Source organism: Palaemon carinicauda, chromosome 34 (assembly GCF_036898095.1).
Source record: "Palaemon carinicauda isolate YSFRI2023 chromosome 34, ASM3689809v2, whole genome shotgun sequence".
NCBI classification, from domain to species: Eukaryota; Metazoa; Arthropoda; class Malacostraca; order Decapoda; family Palaemonidae; genus Palaemon; species Palaemon carinicauda.
Genome location: NC_090758.1, coordinates 80,142,915 through 80,149,039, shown reverse-complemented (window position 1 = coordinate 80,149,039; position 6,125 = coordinate 80,142,915).

Here is a 6,125-nt window from a genome sequence, read left to right as displayed (position 1 = left end):
CAGATAAAACATAATAGGAGAAAACATGACAAAACCGAAACTATTAGAGGAATACATTGGTTAAAACAAAGAGAAAGGTGTAAAACAAACAAAAAAGGAGAAGAAATACATGATGGAAAAAACAAAAAGTGATAGTGAAAGAGAGGAGACAATCAACATAAAAACAGTGAGCTAAAAAAGGGCAAAAGAAGTTTAAACATGGCTTTAAAGAACATCAATAATCAATGAAACCAAAAAGGAAAAATTGATTACCACAATTTCACTTAAAAAAAGATGAAAGAGAAACCTTTGGAAAAATTTGAAAGAAAAACTCGTGGGGGATGAGGGAAAGGGGTTTGGGGGTACTATGGTTGTAAGGGGGGAGTGAGAGCGGGAGAGGGAGGGGGTATTTAAGTAAAATAAGTCTTATTGGGAGCATCGAAATTCGATGAAACTGCAAGAGGCAGCCATTTGCCAATTAAGATGATATATATTGAGAAGAAAAGGACAATAGGTAAAAGATATTAATGGAGAGAGAGAGAGAGAGAGAGAGAGAGAGAGAGAGAGAGAGAGAGGTTTCTTATACTGTATATTGATGGTGAATGTGAATTTTGAAAGATATAAGGAAAATAACAATACGAGACCATATATAAAGTTTTGAGAGAGAGAGAGAGAGAGAGAGAGAGAGAGAGAGAGAGATAGGTTTCTTATACTGTATATTGATGGTGAATGTGAATTTTGAAAGATATAAGGAAAATAACGATACGAGACCACATATAAAGTTTTGAGAGAGAGAGAGAGAGAGAGAGAGAGAGAGAGAGAGAGAGAGAAGTGAATTTCAAAGAGAAACATAAAGTAATGATACGAAACCATAGATAAAGTTCTTAAGAGAGAGAGAGAGAGAGAGAGAGAGAGAGAGAGAGAGAGATGTTTTTACAGTGTATATTAACGATATATGTGAATTTTGAAAGAAAAAAGGTAAATAACGATACGAGACCATATATAAAGTTTTGAGAGAGAGAGAGAGAGAGAGAGAGAGAGAGAGAGAGAGAGAGAGAGATTCTTGGAAAGTGAGAATCAATACTTTACTATAAACAAAAGGCTGAGGTGAGTCATTTCGGTGCGACATGACCTGCCATTAAAGGTCAATGACACATGTCAGGGTCACTGAGGAGGATTATTGAAAGAGGTCATTGATTGATCGATTCAAGCGCTTTAGCGGTCCTTGGTTAAACTGATATTAAAAAGATAGAAAGACTCAATACAACAGTATCTTGTATTTTTCAGGAATTTACTACTCGTGTTATGCGTGCGAACTTAGTCGCTTTCCGTAAACGACTTATCGTCAGTCTTATAGCGAAATGAAAATCCCTCAGCCAAACTACAGAAACTCCTCAATACATTCTACATCTTCTTCATCTGAAAATCCTTTCCAATAGTTAAGGGGCTGGTTGCCTCGATGTGTCATCTATAAATTTCTCTATGGAAACCACCTTTCCCAACCAAACCTTCCTACATCTCCTCAGACATTTAATGACTAACCTCCCTCCTGTGTTTCCCACTATTGACAATCCTCAATGTATTCTACATCTTCTTCATCTGAAAATCCTTTCCAATAGTTAAGGGGTCGGTTGCCTCGATATGTCATCTGCAAAATTCTCTACGGAAACCACCTTTCTCCACCAAACCTTCCTACATATCCTCAGACATTTAATGACTAACCTCCCTCTTGTGTTTCCCACTACTGACAATCCTCAATACAATCTATCTCTTCTTCATCAGAAAATCCTTTCCAATAGATAAGGGGTCCGTTGCCTCGATGCGTCATCTACATATTTCTGTATGGAAACCACCTTTCTCCACCAAACCTTCCTACATATCCTCAGACATTTAATGACTAACCTCCCTCTTGTGTTCCACACTACTGACAATCCTCAATACAATCTACCTCTTCTTCATCAGAAAATCCTTTCCAATAGTTAAGGGGTTGGTTGCATCGATGGTCATCTACAAATATCTCCATGGAAAAGTTCTTTCTCCACGAAACCCTCCTTCATTTTAAAAGCCATTTAATGACCACCCCCCCTCTTGTATTTCCCAACTCTAACATTCCCATCCACATTACCTTCCAAAAATTAAGGGGTCGGTTGCCTCGATGTGTCACCTACAAATATCTGGAAGCAACTTTCTCCATAAAACTCTCCATCACTTAACAGCTATTTAATGGCCTGTCTCCATCCTGTATTTCCAATCTCTAACATTCCCTCTAAATTCAAATCTACATTACCTTCCAAAAAGTAAGGGGTCGGTTGCCTCGATGTGTCACCTACTGATATATGAAAGCCACTTTCACCACCAAACCTTGCATTTTTCTTCAGCCATTTAAATGACTATCTTTGTCGTAGTTCCCTCCCTAGCATTCTATGACATCCCAATGCGCTTTAATGCATTGTTTCACAGCCGCTAACTATACCTCAATCGAGTTCTATGTAGGATATGCAATGCTGAGATCCTACTTTGACCCGTGTTCTATGTAGGATATGCAATGTTAATCCTACTTTGACCCAACTCGACCTCAGGGAATGTTAGCCTCGTGTCCTTTGTGGACCAAATACTTCCCCAAATACCTCAGGTACAGTTTTCGTCGAAGCTCTTACTGTCTGATCAAGTTCCTTACGTTATACTGGGCGTCGCAACACGCGAGGTCAATGTTACACGCAGGATAGAATCTAGCATCTGGGGTCTCTCTGCCAACCATGGGATTAACTGGAGGTCACCCATTCGAGAAATGGCCACACTCAGAGAGAGAGAGAGAGAGAGAGAGATTGGATTAAGAAATCTATTAATATACTGCAATACTGACCTGAGAGAGAGAGAGAGAGAGAGAGAGAGAGAGATCTTGAGTTAGAAATTCTATCAGTAAACTGCAATACTGACCTGAGAGAGGGAGAGAGAGAGAGAGAGAGAGAGAGAGAGAGAGAGAGAGATTTGGGTTTAAAGCTTTTCAACTTTTAGTTGAAATCTTGGGAGCAAAATTCTATCATTAAACTGTGTTACTAACCTACTACTACTACTACTCTCTCTCTCTCTCTCTCTCTCTCTCTCTCTCTCTCTCTCTCACACACGAAAAAAAAGACGAATGCAGGAAAAACGATTTGGCACACGACACTTCCCAACTGCATTCATAAAAAAAAACCAGAAAAAAAAAATATCAAACACGAGAATCATATAGAGACGGTGCCAAACGCCAAGCACAGGCTGCCAGATGAAGGATAAGTGCCACTGGCACTCCGACGCGGATGTCACGAGAATATGGAAGACTGAAATAAGTGATTTAACTTATGATCTTATTTCAGCCAAAGGATTTTTTCTTGGCGTAGGTAAATGATTCTACGTCAGAGAATTCAAAGGGTCTTCTATTCATATTTAACTTACTGGGTTCAAAGCATGTGGGTTGTGTGGGCTGAAGTGGGTTTATCGGAAATGTTTAGGGTTGAGGTAAAGGGGGAAGGGGTTTATAGTAATTATTATTATTATTATTATTATTATTATTATTATTATTATTACCCGAGTCACAACCCTAGTTAGAAAAGCAAGATGCTATAAGCCCAAGGGCTTCAACAGATTATTATTATTATTATTATTATTATTATTATTATTATTATTATTATTATTATTATTATTATTATCTGAGCAACAACCCTACCTGGAAAAGCAGGATGCTATAAACTCCAAGGCTCCAACAGGGAAAAAATAACCCAGTGAGGAAAGGAAATAAGAAAATAAATAAACTACAATAGAAGTCATGACCAATCAAAATACACTATTTTAAGAGCAGTAACAATATTAAAATAGATCTTTCATATATAAACTATAAAAACTAAAATTAAGAGGAAGAGAAATAAGACATAATATGTTTAAATTAGATGAAATAAATATATAAAGTAACAAAAGAGATGTGATATATTTAAACTTTAGATTATATATCTATTCGTCCATTCTTTGGACCCTAGCATCACCCACCTATTAGCTTTCTAATTTATCCCCATCCAGGCTTCCTTTCTAGGGGCTGAATGGTCTCCCCAAACCCAGGGCTGCTAGAGCATCTATCATCTAACTCCCCCTTCCCTCAGAATATCTGATCACTTAGAAATTATCATAAATAATCAAAAGTAAAAACTGATATCTGACATTTTCTAGAAGCAAGAAGGGGAAACGAGACTAAATCTAAATTGATACGTTGTTCCAATAGGTGTTATTGGAAGTAAATCAATAAGAAAATAGAGCTTAATAAAGATTGGGGATGCCACAAGGAGCGGGACAATATAGAATATATATCAGAAAAGGAGAGAGGGGAAATGGAGCTAATTCAAAACAAGGATTGGAAATTTTGAAAAATCTCAAAAAATTTACTTGAAGGGATACGAACCTAATTCAAACTATTGAGTTAAACAAAGTCTGATTTAAACAATGTGTGTTATAAAAAAAATAAAAAAAAAGTCTGTGAAAGAGTTAAATAATCTATAAATAAAGTTAAACAACGCCTGTGAAGGGTTAAATAATGCCAGTGATCCCATTCAAACAACGCTTAAGAACTAGATGAACAAAATCCGTGAATAAGTTAAAACAACACCAGTGAACAGATTTAAACATCACCAGTGAACCGATTTAAACAATTTCTATGAACATATTTAATCAATGCCTGCGAGGGATTAAACACAAGCCTTTGAACAAGTTGAACAATGACTGTGAACAGATTTGAAGAACACATGTGTACAGTTAGAGAAGCTCTGTGTATAGGGTTACACAAAGTCTGTGAAGAGAGTTGAAGAACATTTGTGTACAGGGCTACACAAAATCTGTGAACAGAGTTAAAGAACACCTTTGTACAGGGTTACACAAAATCTGTGAACAGAGTTAAAGAATACCTGTGTACAGGGTTACACAAAATCTGTGAACAGAGTTAAAGAATACCTGTGTACAGGGTTACACAAAATCTGTGAACAGAGTTAAAGAACACCTGTGTACAAAGTTAAAGTACACATGTGTACAGAACTACACAAAGTCTGTGAAGAGAGTTAAAGAACAACTGTGTAAAGGGTTACACAACGTCTGTGAACAGAGTTAAAGAACACCTGTGTAAAGGGTTACACAACGTCTGTGAACAGATTTAAAGAACACCTGTGAACAGAGTTAAAGAACACCTTTGTACAGGGTTACACAAAATCTGTGAACAGCGTTAAAGAACACCTGTGTACAGGGTTACACAAAGTCTGTGAACAGAGTTAAAGAACACCTTTGTACAGGGCTATACAAAATCTGTGAACAGAGTTAAAGAACACCTGTGTACAGGGTTACACAAAATCTGTGAACAGAGTTAAAGAACACCTTTATACAGGGTTACACAAAGTCTGTGAACAAAGTTAAAGAACACCTGTGTACAGGGTTACACAAAGTCTGTGAACAGAGTTAAAGAACACCTGTGTACAGGGTTATACAAAGTCTGTGAACAGAGTTAAAGAACACCTGTGTACAGGGTTACACAAAGTCTGTGAACAGAGTTAAAGGACACCTGTGTACAGGGTTACACAAATTCTGTGAACAAAGTTAAAGAACACCTTTGAACAGGGTTACAAAACGTCTGTGAACAGATTTAAAGAACACCTATGTACAGAGCCACACAAAGTCTGTGAACAGAGTTAAAGAACACCTGTGTACAGAGTTAAAGAACACCTTTGTACAGGGTTACACAAAGTCTGTGAACAGAGTTTAAAGAACACCTGTGAACAGAGTTAAAGAACACCTGTGAACAGAGTTAAAGAACACCTTTGTACAGGGTTACACAAAGTCTGTGAACAGAGTTAAAGAACACCTGTGAACAGAGTTAAAGAACACCTTTGTACAGGGTTACACAAAATCTGTGAACAGAGTTAAAGAACACCTGTTTACAGGGTTACACAATGTCTGTGAACAGAGTTAAAGAACACCTGTGAACAGAGTTAAAGAACACCTTTGTACAGGGTTACACAAAGTCTGTGAACAAAGTTAAAGAACACCTGTGTACAGGGTTACACAAAGTCTGTGAACAGAGTTAAAGAACACCTGTGTACAGGGTTACACAAAGTCTGTGAACAGAGTTAAAGGAC